Here is a 19041-nt window from a genome sequence, read left to right as displayed (position 1 = left end):
CGCATATTTAACCCAACCTAATTTATCCATTGCTTAAAAAGACTGTATCTTACCTCTTTTTGTGGTCTGAAAATCTATACAAAATTAATATCTGGTTCTTCTCCTTTAGAAGATGGATCATCATCATACATTTTCTGCGCTTATATATGTTTTTCTCAAGATGGCATGTAAATCTTGAGGGCATAAGCAGTGGAGTCACACCATCTTAGTCATATCTGCTGATTATAATTCATCCTTATCTCGACTGCTGTAGCACCCGTGCAATTAGCTGAGTGTGATTCTTCTTTCTGCAAGCCAGTCCCTGTCCCAGAAGAGTTTACAGTCTAAATGATCAAGGCAAAGAGAAGCAGATAAAAATATGCCTTATACACAGAATGAATAATCCGGAAGTGGCAAATATAATTTGACTCCATGCTATTTTTCTGGTTTTGCTCATATGAATCAACATGATAGTATCGGGATGCCTTGTTCAGGAAGAGGGTAGAAGATCAAGCATGAAGGTTTGAGGAGAAGCTGGGGCAAAGAGCCCCTGGACACAGGTGGTGTAGTGTTGAGGGTCACTCATGGCTAGGCTTTGCGAACGAAGATTTGGGAAGGACTCTACCCGCGTTTGTTGCAAGTGCGTTGAGTGTTGAGGGTAATTAGTTCAGAAAAAACCCAAGCAATGTCATTGCTGATACTGTGTCATATCTCATTGACTTCTTCTTGCAGCTTCTGCATGCAAAAAAAAAAAAAAAAGACTGCTAAAATAATAACAGAAAGTATGGAGTTTGCAGTTTGAATTTATTCAGCCCTTCACAACTCCAGCAGAAAAGAGGCGAATAACTGCTGAAAATGGAAGGCAAGAGCCCATTCTTCAGTCTATCAACAAAACATCTGCGTGTCTGTAGTAGGGCTTTAGTGCTCTTCAGTATGACAAAGTGAGAGATGGCAGTTTGCAGAGTCTGTCCCCAGAGGGAAGGTTTCCTCTACAGTGATGCTGTAGAAGTAGTTTCTCTCATTGTAACACAGTATAGAGGGCATGCCCCACTCCCACAAAGGCTGTGCGTCGTTCTAACCTCTTGGGAATTCTTTTCTGAAGAGGACAAGCAAGTAAATTTTTCATAGTATATTACTTTGTCGCAATTTGCAAGAAGTACTGGTAATCACAACTAAGGCAACAGTGACTAAACTCTTCCTATAAAATAAAAAGGGAACAAATGAAAAACCGTGACCCATCATGGTCTTTCAGGGTGTTTGCATGAAATTTCAATCTTCAGTCTGAATGTGGAGCTGGTTATCCTCTCTGCTGTGCTTTACTCTTCTATAGAACCTGAGCACCATAGAAGAGGATGAGAACCATATTTTTGCATAGCACAAGACAAGCTAAAATGTAGAACTCCAGTGATCATCTCTTAGATAGAGTATTTACCTGATGGTAAATCAGGATCTCAGTGGGAGCATCAAGGCTATTGATAACTGAGCAGCGTACTACACAGTGGGGATGCCTATCATCTGAAGAGACTAACTTGATGAGAATTCAGTAAGGAACAGTGCTGAAAAGTTACCCAGGAAACACAGCTGGCCTAAAACTGGGTATAAAGCTTTCCTTTTTAACTCTGGGGCAGGCAAGGAAAGGACTTCTCCAAAGGAAGAAGAAAAAATTCACCTTTTGGGAAAGAATTTATTTGCAGGAGGGGACTTGGGTATAGCTGGTGTCTCCACTGCTGAGACCAGGATCCTGACCTAGCTCCAAGAATTGTGAGAAAAAAATGGCAACAGTGAAAGAAAATGATCTCTGCTATCTCACTTTGAAATACACAGCGTGGCAGGTTACTGAATTACTCCTGAAACTGAAACAATGGACTTCCATTAGACACTCTTGTAAAATCAGACTCTTCCTGGTAATAGCAAATAAAACAGATCTAATCCTCAGACTGTAGTGTCTGAGGCCAAATATCTCTTTTTATCTTCTTGATTCTCCTGAGAATCAATTCTTTCTCTCTTCCTCACAGAACAGTTAAGGCTTTCCTGCCTCATCAACTCCCACTCTTCCAAAATACTTTTTCCCATCATAAAGCAAGTTGTGATTTTTTTAAAACCTAACTTCTAATAGTAGAACAACTACAAAGAGCATAATAGCAGAAAATGGTGAAGATAAGCCTATCATTTCTGAAATCCTCAGGACTTAGAAAGGGAACAGCTTTCTTTGCTCATGAAAAACATTTGAAACTGCTGAAATAAGACAGCAGAAAAAATGTCCATCTGAGATAACTAAAAACTACATCTACCCCCAAAACACCATGTACCTATTGCTATCTGAGTGACATAATCACCCCTTTAACCATAAGTGACTGTAATTTATGCACATGAAAAGCTCTTGACAAGTTTAGAACCAGCAAACTAAGAAGTTACAAAAAGTAGGATTAATACAGAAAGCATCCTGGACACTCCTTGTGACTTCATTTAGTTTGAGGCCTCCTCAGACTTGCTGAGTAATATCCATATTTTTAGTACAACCTTTATACTTCTAAGCACCTGAACAAATGAACACATATGCTCTTTCTCCCTGAACCACTACAGTACACTGAGGAGCAGCTGTTTACCCAGTATAGAAGTGTGGGTGCCACTTCTGTGCATCACTATTTGTTATAGAGGTATTCAAAGGGCCAAAGGACCCAGCCTTCTAAATCAAACAAGACATAACAAATTGTTCATCCTCTACAGCAAAAAAACCTGTCCCAGTCTCTCATGCTCTGGGCCTTCTTTCCTCAGCATCCTCCTCTCTCACCACTCCTGCCCTGCAGGTGTGAGAGGGAGAGAGTCCTTCCGTGAACTGGAGTGTTGGTCCATGATCCAACCCCTTGTTCAGTCCACCCTTCTTCCATGCAATTAATGCCAGTCCTCCAACCGCAGAAAACTAATATAGGATTTCTGCCCTTGGTGGAACCTGACAGACTTTGCAGTAGGTGCCAATGGCATGAATGCCCATGCTGCTGCAGGTCAGATTTCTTCTGGGATCAGAAAAGTTCTTTCACAGCCACTTTTAGTGCCCTGGGATGGATGGAGAAAGGGGAGGGATATCTATCACTCCAGTCCCAGATCCCCATCAGTCATGTATTTTAGCATATCTCTTCCTGCCTCAGTGTACCTGAATGTTGGCAGTACAACATAACTACGATGAAGTAAGAATGTGACAACAAATGCCAGACTCACTCCAGCCTGGCCTTTACAGCCAGACTCTCAGACCCAGCATGGTCCCAGCATTTGAACTCTGACCCTGGAAGAGATAAATCCATCTAGGAACCATTCATGTTCGTCGTGTCCCCTATGTGAATGTTGTTTCCACTACCTTCCACTAGTGAAGCAATCACTGAAAATGGCAGAGGATGAGGACATGGTCTGTGGGACAGAGGGAGCACAGTCAGTGCCCATGAGCCCTTTGGATATCAACTACAATACTGATACTAAAGAGACAGAGATCTCTCTGCTCTTATTCTACAGGTGAGTAAACTGAGCAGGCAGAGATTCACTCTGACATCATTTTGTACAGGGTTCCTCTATGTGTAGCCCTCTTTCTGCCTGTCATGAGCAGGAATTAAAATCCAGGTCAAAGTGCTTTTACTGAGAATAAAAGGCTTCCAAGGGGATGTGAAAAGACTAAAGATCTCAGTTCATGAGGCTTTCTTATTTTAATTAAATTAACTAAACTTAAATTTTAAAAAATAATATTTTTATTATTAATAAGAATATTAGTTAAAATAAATTAACTACAATTTTGAGCCAAAGAAAAGAACAAAACTAAGTTCCAGGAATGAGATACAACATCAACACTTCTCATGGTCACTGCAATGCTCAGGAACAGAGATTTATCTTAGGAAATTTAAAATGGTATTCTTATTTCCTAAACCATTCTTTGCTTATTGAGGATCAATTTGTTTCCACCAGGGCTGACAAACTGCTGACATCCAAGCTCTTCGGAAGTTTTCAGAAGAGCCATAAGTCAAAGGATGCATGTAATCTCAGTGACTCCTGCCAACAGCTTTAAAATTTGAAAAAGATAAGAAGATGTTTTAGAATACAGAAAAAGAGAAAAAACCCCAACATTTCTGGTATCCAACACAAATCATTTGTTTCTGTGTAAATTATCAGGGTGTTTGGTTTCTTAATACCACATATATTTTTGTCCCAGTACTAGGGAATAGTACCCGGACCTCTTAGATGTTAGTGAAGTAAAACATAGTCCGTAGGATTAAAAATAATGTTACCTTGCATTTAACAACATATTTTTGAAAATATGCATCGAAAAGCATAGAAATAAGATCTTTCTAAGCAACCAGTGCAGGAATAACTACAGACATAAAAATTAACTGCAGAAAAAAAATAAAAATAAAAAAGAGAAAACACTACAAGAAATAATTGTAGATCTTAAATAAGAATGGATAGAAGGGCACATACTGAGGTAGTCATAACACTTTACTGCCTCAGACTTTTACTCAATGAGCCTTGACAAGTACAAAGCTATGAAAAGTAAAGTCTTATGAAGTAAGTTTTAAGTGAAAGAAAATACTCATTTTCACTGCACTTTAAAGAAAATATTGATGACATCACAGGCCTCTGTGGGAAGGTCATCCCATATTTTTGTAACTATTCCGGAAAAAAAATAAGCTCCAGATGCTTTTGTTCTCTGTTTCTATAAGAACAAGTACTTCCCAGTAACTTCACTTTAATGATTTATGATGGGAAACTTGAGCAAATAATTTCTGTGAATTTCTGTAGATTTCAGCCTCCAAGGCATTACATGCAATAGAATAAGAGAATGCCAAAAAATAGTAAACAGTAAGAAATTATGTTAAATATGAGCAGAAAAAAAATAAATAAATGGAAGAACAAAGGACAGCTGAGCTGAAACCTCCTACCAGGTTCCAGACTATCCTGTCTTTCTTATTTAGTCTGACTACAAAGTGCAGCCCTCTTCAAAATGGAGAATTCGAGTTGAGTTTAAGTCCGTGGTATTCAACAAATAGTTTGGCTTACCTGTCTTCAGAAGGTTTGTATTCAAATAATATTCCCATTGCTGCATATCTATCCCACTATAGGTTAGTTTTTTAAGTTAACTGATGAGGCATGCTACATAAAAGGCAGGTGTTACCATCAGGCTTCGTACACACAAAGCTGGTTAAAATACCTAAAAATAATATTTTAAACATTTAGTTGCCTTCGCTTTTAAGCATTTCAATATTGTACTTGCTTCACAAGTCAGATTTTCTTCTGCGCAGTCATGAGAGCTGAACATTATTTTTCTTTTTGAACTGACAGTTAATGTTCTAATGTAGATCAGCTTACTGCTGCTTGGGCTTTCAGTCTGAAAGCCTACCAAAAGGCAAAAATCTCATGACAGAAGCATGGGAGTCATCAGTATCTTATAAAACAGGAAGATCAATTCTGCACAGTGGGCTTGTCTAGCCAGTCCCAGGCAATACCTTCGTACTCAGATGAGAAAGTCAGACAAATACACTTAAAGCGGAATATTGAGAAAGACATTCCCAGGAAGTAATCTCTAAGACACAGGAGGATATACTAACAGTCTAGACTTATCTTTTGCCACAAAGAAACAGCACTTTATGTTGTTGAAATGGTGTATGCAGAAACCACAAAGAGGAATTGAACATTTAATTAAAGCAGAAATGTCAATGTGAAGAAAGAGAAAAAAGTGGCATCAGGAATGAGGAGATCAAAACACACCCCTGTTTTTCATCCACAGCTTTCAGTGCTTAATGAATCCAATAAACACTTTAGAAAACGAGCGATTGTTAACTAGCTCAGCAGGCTTGTTGGAGATCAGGAGACCTCATTCCTCATGTCTACTAACAGAAATCTAAGGCACAGCAGGATTTTGGACTAGGTCCTTCTTATTGCAGGATAGCTGTAATAAAACGGTTAGTCCACAGCACTGTCTAGTCCCCACTATTCCAGATTCCGTGTATTCACATAGATAGCTAGCCCATGTCTTAAATTGCCTATTCTCTAAACAGATTTGCTAAAGACATTAATGTTATTAATCAATTTCACAGATAAGGAATTTAAGCAGATGAGGAATTTCAGCAAGGAAATTAAAGGCCGAGTGGCAAAACCCATGATCAACCCCAAATGTGTTGAATCAGGGTCCTTTAATGCGGACTCATTCTTTGTGTCCTTATGTTGGTAAGGACTCTGCTGCCAGTAGATAGTTAATTTTGCTCCATATAGAGCAAATAACCGTTTCTTTTCAGTGCTGTAGACAGAAAGAAAAAACATAGAGAAAGAAAGAAAAAATACTCTTCTCTGTAGAGGGATCACAATCATACTCATTCCGATACGCTGTCCTAAACTAAATCCTGGCAATTTTTTAAGTCTCTTTGGCACAGAGACAAGAATAATCAACAATCAAAGATGTTATAAACAGTAATTGTATTTCCTATAATCACACCCCTACATGCACTGCTGCTATGCTGTTACATATGCACATGTTCTTTGTGAATCCCAAAGGAGTGAGCAGAGTATTTTTGAAGGTTAATAGAAGAATTATGTTTCTCTTACGAACAGGCTGCCTCTTGAGCACTTACATCATATGCACATTAATCATGTATTTCTATTAATTTAGATTTATTTCAAAATGTTAGTACCCACCCTTCCAAATAGCTATAGGCACCCTCATATTATGAGCAATCTGTAGTGTTATAACAGTAGAAACACAATAAGAAAAGTCTACATATTTTATTAAAATGCGTTTTTCATTAAGAAAAATGAACGTTCAATATTGTATAGATCTCCAGGCCCAGGAATATCAAGTATTCAACCCTAAAAATGCTTGCAGGGAAAATCTTACCATACACTTCCCATTTAAAACAGAGGTCTTTGTGTAAAATGGCTAAGGTGTGTGGGAAAGACAGACTGGCTTTAGTAGATTATTTTAAATACTATGGGTTAAAAGAGAGAACTCTGACTGCAAAACAAGGAGCAGCCTAGTCTGACCATATCCTGAAGATGAAACCCTACCTTTGGAAATCACTCTCTGCGGTTTCATCACTCTGAACTGTAAAGAGTATCAAAGAATCACCCACTGCAATGACATCACTAATGAGCCAGTCTTCAAAGCTAGCTAAGACACAAATTTTGAATAAAATGACTGTGTATTCCTTCTAGATACATTTTAAAAGATATACTTTTAGCTCAAGTAACTTCATAGTTCTCTAACAGTAATTCAGATTCTCTCTTTGAGAGAATTTTGTTTGAATAGTCTGTAAGCAGAAACTTTTTAAAATGTAAAAAGACAGATCTTGTCTGGAAATTCTCAGGTATAAAAAAATGTCTTATGTTCTAAAGAAATATTGCTTCTAATTGTATCACAATATCCCTAAATGGGACATCTGACGACCATGGTAGCTACCAATATCTCTTTCTCAAACTGCATTTGCCCTTTTCTGCTTCAGGAAAAAATAACTATCCATGCTGAAGCCTCCCCAGCCACCTAGCTTATATTCCTACCGTCATGTATGGGCGATCATTCATCGGTTTTTAAAGTGTCAGAGCACTTGTTCTCTAGAATTTTTGCATCATTATGCAATCATTTCTGTTTATTCTTCAGAGCTGTAATTGCATCTCCTGGAGACATGCTCAGTCTTGCTTTAAGTTAAACCAAGTGTGTCTTAACAGTCCAGTGAGAAGCCTGTGTTGCACAATGAGATTCATGCAGCTGAAAGTACTCTGTTATTTGGTACCACAACCTGTCGACAGAAAGCTGGCTTGGATACATTAGAAAACCTACAGACACATCTCTGAGCCTGGATGCCTCCCAGTACCACAGAGCAACCCAGTCTCTTACTAGTCTAAATTTTATCTCTACTGATTCAACAGGATTTATTAGACAGGCATACTTGGGAACGCTCTGTCCTGCCATGACAATGCCACGAGCTTGTATCCTGGTATGCTGCACCACAAGCGTGTTAGTAGAGAGACAGCTCAGGGGAGCAGAGTTTGTGTCCTTAGAATCATAGAATAGAATTATAGAATAGAATCAACAGAATCATCAAGGTTGGAAAAGACCTCTAAGATCACCGAGTCCAACCTTTGAACACTACTGTGCCAAGTAAGCCATAGCACTAAGTGCCACATACAGTTGTTTCCTGAACACTTTCAGGGATGGTGACACCAGCACCTCCCTGGACAGCCCATTCCAATCTTTAACCACCACTTTTGTGAAAAAATTGTGTCCAACCTGAACCTCCCCTGGCACAGCTGGAGGCCCTGTCCTCTCGTCCTGCTGCTATTTGCCTGTGAGAAGGACCTGACCCCCACCTGGCTACAACCTCCTTTCAGGTAGTTGTAGAGAGCAGCAAGGTCTCAGCTGAGCCTCCTCTTTTCCAGACTAAACAATCCCAGCTCCCTCGGCTGTTCCTCAAAAGACTTGGGCTCAAAGGGCCCTTCACCAGCTCCATGGCCCTTCTCTGGACATGCTCCAGTACATCTATGTCTTTCTTGTAGAGAGAGGCCCAGAACTGAGGACAGGACTCAAGCTGCAGCCTCATCAGTGCCAAGTATAAAGGGACAATCACTTCCTAGTCCTGCTGGCCATACTATTTTTGATAAAAGCCAGGATGTCGTAGGTCTTCTTGGCCACATGGGCACACTGCTGACCAACATCAACACCAACATCCCCAGGTCCTTTTCCAGTGAGTAACTTTCTAGCCACTTCAACTGCCTTCCTATATCCAAGCACAGACCATTTCAGCCCTTTTACTGTCTCTGTTTCAGCAGCCTTGTAGGTCAGCACAGCCTTTTGGGCAGTCACAGAAGAGACAGAAAAGGTTCCTGACTCCTAAATACAGTGCGCTTGTTTTCTGTTATTCAAGCTATGACCCTTGAATAGGTGGCCCTATGAACACTAAAGTCGGATGGATACCGTAAGCTCAAATCCAGCTGTTTTACATGCTTATGTCACCACAAAAAACTGCTTTAAACTATATTTTTGGTTATCTTACAAAAATTTTTGTTCATAGCAAATGGAGGGTACCCCCATGCTTACACTCTATTAGCATCAGGAAGTCTAACACAGTCCCTATAATTTCTGAATTTTTAGTGTTACCATGAAAAGAAGACAGAGAAACATTGTATTAGAAAAATATAATCCTGAAAAACCCTGCTGTGTTTTATTTAACTTTCAATTGTTTAAACAGCTCTCCAACAGTTCTCCATAAAATGGAGTTCTGTGTCCAACATGATGCCCATGAAAGAAATCTTGCCCCAAAGAGGCTCTTATCCAGCTGAAGGCTTCTTTTAGGGCTGACATATAGAGTTGATGTTGGAGTCAAGCTGTAGCCTTGGCACAGCCTTTTGTTGATTCTTAACCTCAGTTTTTCTACTCCAAGAGAAATATAGAAGCAGCATTATCCTGAATGTTTACTTTGAATTACACTAATTCAGCCTCTCTGAAATGACTGTGCACTCAACTTGTTTGCCATTTCCTGCTTCTTGTCCTTATTTACTGTCGTCTTAGTTATTTAAACTGTTTATTGGAACCACTAACACACATCAAACTCCTACTCTATCACATTGCTATTTTTGTTAAATTTATAATTCTTGTTTCTGTGTTATTTATTTAGGACTCCTTTAAGTCTTTTTAATCTTTGACTTTGTCCAAAAATGGTTAATCTACACAGCCTGCTAAGTATTTCCCATCCTTTACTCAACCGGATAATTTAACCCTCACTCACAGATTTAGCTGCTATCTTTCTTTTAAGAAGTATGCTTCCTTCTGGGTTGTGAAAATTACTGTATAGACTCCTTATTATCTGAAGAAAAAAAACAGACCTGAAATCACAGATTTAGGAAGAACTGCAACAAAAGAAGAGTGATAGAAATACCGGGCAGCACCTTTTCTGTTCCAAATACTTTTTAATTTAACTGTTACTACAGCCACAATTTTATTCCCTTTTCTTTAAAGAGAAAATGAATGTGAATAAAAGTCAGAATAAGACGTTTCTAGCATCTGATATCAATCATTTCCTTTCTGTGGGTAAACATGGTAGCACTAAAACTGCCTAGCCTGTTGTCCCAACAAAACCAATCTGTTACTCTCCTTGCCACCAGCTTGTCACCAGCTGCCTCTTACAGGCCAAATACCAAACAGGTCCCCCACCATCCACTTTGTTGGTGCTCGTAATATTTCTTCTTCCAAATGGTAATTTATCTGGTGGTCGTGTATATAATTGTCTCATTTTCCTGTGCACATATGGCCTTGTACACGTAAATAGGAACGAACAATTTTGACAAAACAAAATCAGAAAGAACTCTGAAGAATGATCACTAGTAGTTCAAACTCTTTCCTCCAGAGATGCAACCTCACGTGGTCTAGAATCATTGTCAGTGCCTCTGTCAGGAAGAAAGCAGATATCTCCATCCTACCAAGGCTAGTATTCAAAATAGAAGTATGAAGGTATTTAGTAAGCACTTTAGTGAATGTACCAATTCTCCTCTCTAAAGTAGCTTTATTCTCCCTAATTCTGCAATAATACAGCCATCTTAATGTACTGCCTTTTCTTGGCAGAAAAGAATACAATGAATTTCAGAATTCTTCATCTCCCGTATTTTGAAGCCTTGCAATAGGAAAACAGCCTGGAATAATAATATATATGATAGATAGATGCTACCGCAAATCCTTGATATTCTAGGATAGAATTCATTGTCTGACTTAATGCAAAGAAAGGAAAATTGAACTATGGCCTCAACCAGGCCCTGAAAATCTCAGGTCTAGGATTAAAACTATATCTGAGACATAAATAACTCTTGACGCTGTTGGTAGGACCCAAGTGCTTAGTACCATCTTAGACACACAGAGGAATGGTACCAACCCTCAAGATGCCACTCTGACCCCAGGCAGGTGCCCAAAGATGTCTGAGACCTGTGAGCAGGCAGCTGAATTCTATGCTTAGAAATAGAAAATTCAAATACCAGTGGAATATGGGATTCTGTGACTGCTCCTTAACTGTTCTTCAAGAGGACAAGCTGGCAGTGGTTATCATTCAAGTTACTTTGAAAATGCAGCCCTAGGATGTCCAGAGTATCCAGGCATCACACTCCCTCAAACTGCACACAGATTCCTTGTTCCTACTTTTCTGTTGCTGCAGTAGAGCTTGAAGGGACTGGGGCAAGGATGAGCTGAAAAACTGATACTCAGATTGAGGTACAGTACTGGAAACATACAAACAAGGAAATCTATGTAGAAAGGAAAGACAGGTTGGGTATTTTCCCTTTGAAGGATGGAGTACTTTGAGTACTTGTCACCCAAGGTACTGTTTTCAGTGAAATCAACAAAGGTTATATGCAAACGCGTGACTCACTACAGACCAGAGTAGAAATATTACTAAAAAAACCCACAAAAGTCTAATGTAGTATGAAAATAAATTTTCCTTTTAGGACACTACCAATACTTAGCTGAGGCAGAAATTATTACAGTAAGCAATTATCAACATTATTTAACACAAAATACAAAAGAAATTCTTCCATTTCACTGATTTTATTCACTTCAAGAAGAATTTGAGGTAGTATTGGAGAAGGATATTCTCCATCAAGTACAACTTCCTACTATTTATAGTATTGCAGTTTTACATTTCAGTTTGATCAGAAACACCTTTCCCAGACACTGCTGGAGGCTAAGAAATGACTCAAAGGAAATTTTTGAAGCTGATCCTCTGCAGACTGTCAGTGTACACTGTAGTGTTTTGAAAAGTGCATGTGTGAGCACAAATGGACATGTGGTTATCGGTGTGGATATCATTTCTTGCAATGGCTGTCTCTTCTTCCAAAGCTATCTGACAAAAGACAGACACTTTTAATAATAACTCTTGTTACCAACATCGTTTTACACCTCTTCTATTTCAGGGTATGCACGACGTGTTGCTATTATGCTGCTTGATGGATTTCAGAATGGTTCCACTTTGGAAAAGAGGTAAAAGAAACAAAACCACTTTACTACTTTCACTTGGCTGCCAGAGGATATTTTGAGACATTTTGTAAACAGATAGTCTGAGAGGTTTCAATAAGGGCAAGAAAGAAAATAGATCTTCAATGAAATGTAAGGATAGAAATATCATTCAGGGTACTTCATACATCGACTGAGCTCATGTGCACGCATGACTGAAAAAGTCATTAAAAAGATGGGTCTCAACTGCTGTATGAAGTCAATATTTTTTTTTCCTGTCCATATGTTTTTGAAGATAATAACTGAATTTTCACTGTGGTTTCAATTCTCTCCAGCTGGGTAATTTGTGTGACACACTTTCAAGGCACCCACCAGATAAAATAGCTAAATAACTTGTGGGTTTTAATGCATCTCAGAACACAACTGCATCCATCACAGTTCATGTGCTAGAAAGTAGGAGAAAAATATTTTCATTTGACAAATTAGGCACTGCCTCCTCAAAACAATCTAATATTTATAGACATTCTGACAGACTAATGAATAGATAGATACATTTGCATAGAAGGACAAGTACTAGTTTCTAGATGAAAGAACAGAGCAACGTGATAAAATGTTAAAAGACAGACAAATATGTCATGTAGGTTCTGATTATGCCATCTGACTGTCAGGAGAAGAAGCAGTAACTTGCTAGCCACATCTCAAGCAGATAATTCAGCAATCAAAAAGGCTTTGAACATTTCACCACAGCTTGAAGAATTTGGATTTTTGGACTCTGTTGATACTAACTATATTTTGTTGTTGCTATTGGAATGCTACCTTTGAAATTATCTCTGAAAACTATCAATATATCTCCAGGAAATGCATACCTTAATTTTAAAGAGTAGCAAAGAAGGATATATAACATCTTACCTTTGCTATGATATTATTATGTAGAAGAAATCTGACCTTATTTTTTGTTCGGCAGGCTCATTATTCCGCCTCATATCATGCACAATTTTAAGTCATCATCAACAGGAAACTGGTATAATGGAAACCGTAAGAAGAGATAATTTAGTTTAAAAAATCCATCATCTAATCAATAGTAAATAAATAATGGAATATTTAAAAGTCTGGTAGGGTATCGTTAGAATTAAGAGATCACTATGTTTATGTGAGGTGAGCTAGAGCAACTTTTTTACTGGTAGATCTTCTTATGAGCTCTAACAAAATACAACAAAGTAAAAATAACTTCATAAAGAATATGTCTATAAGATGCCTTTGAGACCCTGGCTGTGAATAAATAGACTTGCTAGGAAGTATATAGAGACAGAGGCTTAGGTATTTGGTCTGTAGGGACCCCAAAGGGTTTTGATTAGCACCATAAATAGGAGTTTCTGTTGTAGATGTTATTAAGCTGTTTGAGAATCTTAAGGAACCTTGTTTATCAAAGACAGAAATCACAGCTTTATAGATATGACTAGCTAATCTTAGGACAGAGATAAAAATATAACATTAAAGAGTCTTTGAAGACTATTCTGCAACCCTCACTTGCACTGAGTTGCACTTAGCCTTTCAAGGAGGTCACAGTGGAACAAACTTAATATGAGAACAGTTGCAGAAATATGCTTAATAACACAATAAAATAGAACAGGTGCTTCCCTCGTGGCTTAGGGCAACCAGCTGGAGTTGCCAACAAAGTGAATGAACTAGGAGGATAACTAACCTGCAGTGGAAGGGAGATATATCTGGCCCAGTCAGGTCTCAGAGTAAGGCAACACTTTAAAACAGTCCCTATAGCAGCCTTGTACTTCCAAGAATAGAAAGCAATTCTATCTTGATGGCAAGATAAGGCATTGCTTGCATAATACAGAGAATCACAAAAAAATAATGTATTTGCTATAAATTACCAAGAGACATACCGCACAGGCAATGCTTTCCCCATGAGTATCTTGGCCAGAAGAGTGTGGGACAACCCTAGGAGAGATGCAGGAGCTAGTGCCAGACTGCCTTCCACAAGTCTATAGAACAAGTGTTACACTTTGACCTGTGCTTTCTACTTTCTTTTGCATGAAAATCATACCAGCTCTTAAAGTATCCCAGAGACTGAGTGTCACTGGACTTCCTTTTAGTGAAGTCCTCACTTTCCTGCAGTGGTGACTAAAGAATTTTCCTGGTTCTTATCATGGGCTCACCACATGAACAGCCCCAGCACAACTTCTGAGTTACTGAACTAATTAATTCTCTTTCTTACTCCGTTCCCCATAGTGTACTTTACAGAAAATAGTATAAACATTTCATCAATTATTTGTATACTAATAGCCCATCTTACATTATCTATCTAGTTATTTTATCCATACTTTATTTTCTCTTCCTGGTTAATCTAATTCTTATCTTCCTAAAATATCCCTGAGACCTTCTGCCTCTCTGATAGGGCACAGGCCCTATCACCAGAGTCCTTTTAATTAGGCGTTATCTGTTAATTCAGATAGGACTTATGGTTGAATATTCTTGAGCAGCTCAAACATCCATAGATCACTGAGATGCATTACTGGCTTCCTCTTCCATCGGCTCTTCAGTAGAATCATCTTTTGAATTGAATTTCCAGGACAAGTGAAGCTGGAGATGAGCACCTTTGAGATGCTAGCAATTTAAAACACCAGCAAAAGAGAAGAGGATAAAAAGAAGGTTTTGGAATGCTGAAAAGTTGTAACCTTATCCAGGTGCAGCACTCCAGCCCAGAGGTACAAGTTTCCAGGAATAGAAACTATAAGCATCTTCCTGACTCACTAGGTCTTTGCAGAAAATTTGTATATGACATCCAAGAACAGAATAACTCCATCTCTTAAATTTTGATTTTTCCAACTTTGCTGCTGTTGACATAAATTTGTAACAAACAGACTTCAGATTCATGTGTAAATATTGTACTGGATAAGTTATGGGATGTCTGGATTCATTTTCCAGGTTGTATGCTTGCTTTCAACCCCTATAGGAGCCAAAGTAATATGACAGATGGAATTGGTGGTGAAAAAAGTAAGGATTCACAGACAATCAGTCAGATAAAAGATATGTCAAGAGAAAGTCAGTCCATCATTATAGCAGAAAGCAGGTGACACAAAAAAAAAGAGGAAGGAAGGTTCATGACAGGGCTGTGAATGGGAAATTTGGTGGAGCGTAACAGGTAACTACGTTGGTTTCTTCTCTAGGAACTCAAAAAATAACTTTCAGAGTTATTTCTTGATGCTATAAATGCTTTAAAGGTAGCTGTACATACAATTAATAAGAATCCAACCCAGAATGCAGACAGTTCAGCCAAGCTGACTGCATACAGACTCTGGTTAGCTTGCATAGAGCTGCATGTTGAAAAGGAAAGTCAAAGCTAGCCAAACGCAGGTCTGTTTCAGCATGACAGTCACAAAAACTGAAAATATAAACCCTCTGCATCTTGCTAGCTCTCTGCAGCTCTTAAAAGGAATTTTAAAGTGCTCTGAAAGTCCTCTTTTAGTTCCAAAGAAGAAAAATAAAGTGACTTTTGGTATGTATGAAAATGTCAGTGGAAACAGCAGAAACACGATGCCCATCACTGACTCCACATGTTACGTACCATGCATTGGATAGATGATGGCAGACATGTTGGATGACAAAAAACTTCCAATTCCTAAACATTTTTCATTCCTCAAAATGATATATTGCTCTTTGCTTATAATCCATAGTGGCCTCATACAAACATACACTGCTTGTTTTCCATCTACTTTCCAATCCCCTGCATTCCAGCTAACAACATTGACAGGCCAATGGATTTAGTCAACGGCACTGCATTTGCGAAGCATACTTTTATTTTGTTTTCCTTTTTTCTTTTTCTCTCACTCTCTTTTTTTCCACCTCCCTCAGGAGACAGATACAAGAGCCCGCATTTTTAAATTCTAAGTGAAAAAATTTCTGCGCTTAAACCATTTTTCATGCTGAAGTTCTATATTCACTTCAGTAGTTACGCTAAGTATAAAATAGAAGATCAAAATGAAAGGGTCAGCAGACCAAGGTGCAACAATAAGTCTGAGTTCACTTTACAGAGATGGCACTACATGACTCTGACCAACCCACACATAAAAGCAGAGTTTAGCTGCCCTATGATCACGACATTAGAGTGAAACATTTTAGCAGACCCCCGAGAATATCTAGAAGACGTGCAACTGAGTAAGAGTGCACTGATGGGAGCCAAAATATACATTGGAAAACATGGATGGTCAGACATTCCCACCTTGAATTGGCTTCATAGAGATTTGCTTTCTAAAAATATGAGACTATATTTCTCCAAACCAACAATTAATAGAAAAAGGAAACAGAAAATAAAATGTGAAGCAAGGTGATTTTGTGCCTTCTCTTACCCCAAGGCAAGATCACCTTTACCCATGTCACCTTGGCTAGTAGAATGGAGACAGGAATGCTAGACAGGCTTTTATGAAGCATTTCATGAGAATAATGCAAATAATTGTGAATATTGAAAGAATAATTTTGCGTGCACAATTATTTTCTCATTTCAAAAGTAAAAAGTCATGCAGTTTCTCATTGAATGTATCCAGCTTCAAAAACACAAGGATTACCAGTGACTTTTTCCTGATGAATAAAAGAGAAGTCTGCAGTTTGTTATCAATTATTTTTACCTTATTTTGGACAAATCAAGAGACTGAGGCCTCTCTAATCTCCCACAATATGATTTGCCTAAAGGACAAGCATTCTTGTAGCTCTTTTTCCAACATCTTTTTTTAATGAGGCCACAGCTTTCCTACGTCATGCTCTATACCCACTCTAAATGTTCAGTCTCATCCAAGTCACCACCTCCCTGCTCTTGCTGGCATATCTTGGGATAACAGAACATAGACTAAGATACTTTATAGCCACAACTTTACCAGAGGAATAGATTTTCTGTCACTGTCTTTTCTTAGGACACCACCTGTAAATCAAGCTCCCTCTACATATGTTATGGTTCCAGGAAAAATAAGCGATGAAGAAATTAGCTGAGAGGGGTGCATTAGCTGATGTTAGTCAGATCAGGTTGACCTTTCCTGAAGAGGAATGATGCTGAAGTTGATGCTGAAGTTGAGGCCAGCCCCTGAGAAAGTACTGTAGCCATGTCACCTGGTAGAATACTGCTGCAGAAAAATCTTCCTTTATGAAGTCCATGACTCAGTCATTTAGCCTCCCTTCCTCTCACTGCTATCACTTGTACAGATTAAAGCTCACTTGCAAAGCAGCACAGTTCCCCATATGTGTTGTGAGTGTTTTACCAAGTGACCCGGTGACACAGAGAAATTGTGAAGCACTGTGAGCAGAGCAACCAGAGCAAGTCTGGGAAAGGGCAGAAGACAGGATGAGCGCCAAATTCTCCATCTATCCCTGGGGCACAGTTTAGTGAAGCAGTGAAGCCTCCACTTCTCTGGCCCTAGTAATATTCTAGGTATAAGTGGTATTAATTCCCTTTCAAGTTTTGTGTCTACCAACTTTGCACTTGAAACATTTCTGGTCAGGGTCATCCTTTGCCTCCTGGCTCAGGTGTTACAGTGGTTCTCTGTGAGGCAGCACTGAAGGACTCCTGGGATCAAACGGAGGAGAGGGGAAGCAGAAAATGACATCTAACCTTTTTCCCTCTTTCCTTTCTCTCCAATTCTTTTTATCCTGCTTTACCTTCTTGTGCTCACAGTGCCCTTCATTTCACTTCCCAGTTGGATATTTCCCTTCCCCACTGCCTGACATGAATTCAGTCTGTTGGCCTCCAAAGTAGAAACAAAATTAACTGATCAAAATTCTAAGGATTACCTTGGAGCTCCTGGGACTGTAGAAAATATCCTTTTCCAAAACAGTGCTTTCAATGAGACCCTCAGCTCTCTACCAGGAATAGTAAATGTGTTAAAGTCTGGATATGGTGTTCACTGTAAGAGGTAATTAAATCTGACTCTCAACTAAATTCTCTCCATGGACCTGGAAATGAATAAATGTAGCACCAAAATGAAATATTTGTTGTGTCTGTTCATCCTTTGTACCACTTCTGTAAAGTAGTAGAAAGAGCCTGGTCACAGGATACGAGTAAGAACATGACATTAACTTTCACCAAAAGGCACAAACTGCAGGGGGTTTTCAGGTCTTGCTAATGTTGAAGTTACTGGTAAATGCTACACTCATATGCAAAAGGCATATGAAGGCCCCATCACTGAGCCTGAAATTAAATCCAGGCTATTGAGCGGATTCTCTCTACTCAAACTCTATGCTACTCCTCTCAACCTCAGACAAGAGATGGAGCGAAAAGAGGTTTGCAGAACAACTCTTCTGGCTTCAAAAAACTAATTAAGACCCTACTGCAAAATGGTCTTATTTGCTAGGACTTATTTCTTGTGGGCGATGCCAAGTGTACTGTATGGCTGCTTTCCTTTATAGCTGCAGTGCTGGTGCACCAAAGGAGGGGTGGATATTTTGTGCTACAAAATGAAGGAGTGGGTTATACCCTGATTTCTTTCCTTACACTGCAGATTTCAAAAGTTAAGGTTTTTATTTCCTGGAGAAACTTGGAGAATGAGAATAACACCTAGTTTATTAAAAAAAAAAGTAATTTTGTGTCTTGCTTTAATCATATTGGGCCAGTACATGAACATTTTAATATACGGCTGAAATTTTTCCATCTTTTTTTTTCAGCTGCTTTCCCTTCATATGTCTACACAGTTACACACAATAGAAGCACCATTCAGTGAATTTTACATCCTTTTAGGAATGCAAAGCATGTAAACAAATTGCATGTTCAGATTCTTTTTCTTTAAAACGTATTTTTGTGGAGCGAGTATCTTCAGGATAAAATTAATCTCTAAGCAGATCCTAACAGAAACCATAGATAGAACTTTAATTGTCTTTCTATATTTAGTCAGTGCTGCAATACATTCATGTGGCAACCAGCTTTATCATTATTCACAGAGTCATGTACGTAACTCCATGAATCCAGTTCACCGAGGATTAAAATCTAATATTAAATCATTATAGCCGTACTTCAGTCTATGCCTTCAGCTGGTATCACTTCTGTGTGATACCAGTAGTTCCCCAGCCTGAACTCCATGAACTATGGAGTGATAACCACAGCAAGCAGT

At 38.7% G+C, this 19041-nt stretch overlaps 1 long non-coding RNA gene across 1 annotated transcript in view; it reads left to right on the top strand.

Annotated features, from left to right (window-relative positions):
• The window catches only part of LOC120324123, a 28428-nt gene extending 13648 nt beyond the window's left edge, over positions 1–14780 (top strand). The window contains exons 3-4 of the long non-coding RNA XR_005565133.1: positions 11899–11965; positions 14523–14780. This is a non-coding gene — a long non-coding RNA (uncharacterized LOC120324123). The remainder of the gene's footprint in view (positions 1–11898; positions 11966–14522) is intronic.
• The last annotated feature ends 4261 nt before the right edge of the window (positions 14781–19041 follow it).

Source organism: Pipra filicauda, unplaced genomic scaffold, assembly GCF_003945595.2.
Source record: "Pipra filicauda isolate LSUMZ 115617 unplaced genomic scaffold, ASM394559v2 scaffold428_size586839_pilon, whole genome shotgun sequence".
Lineage (NCBI taxonomy): Eukaryota > Metazoa > Chordata > Aves > Passeriformes > Pipridae > Pipra > Pipra filicauda.
The sequence above is the reverse complement of the archived record's forward strand: the minus strand, read 5'-3'. Positions and strand labels throughout refer to the sequence as shown.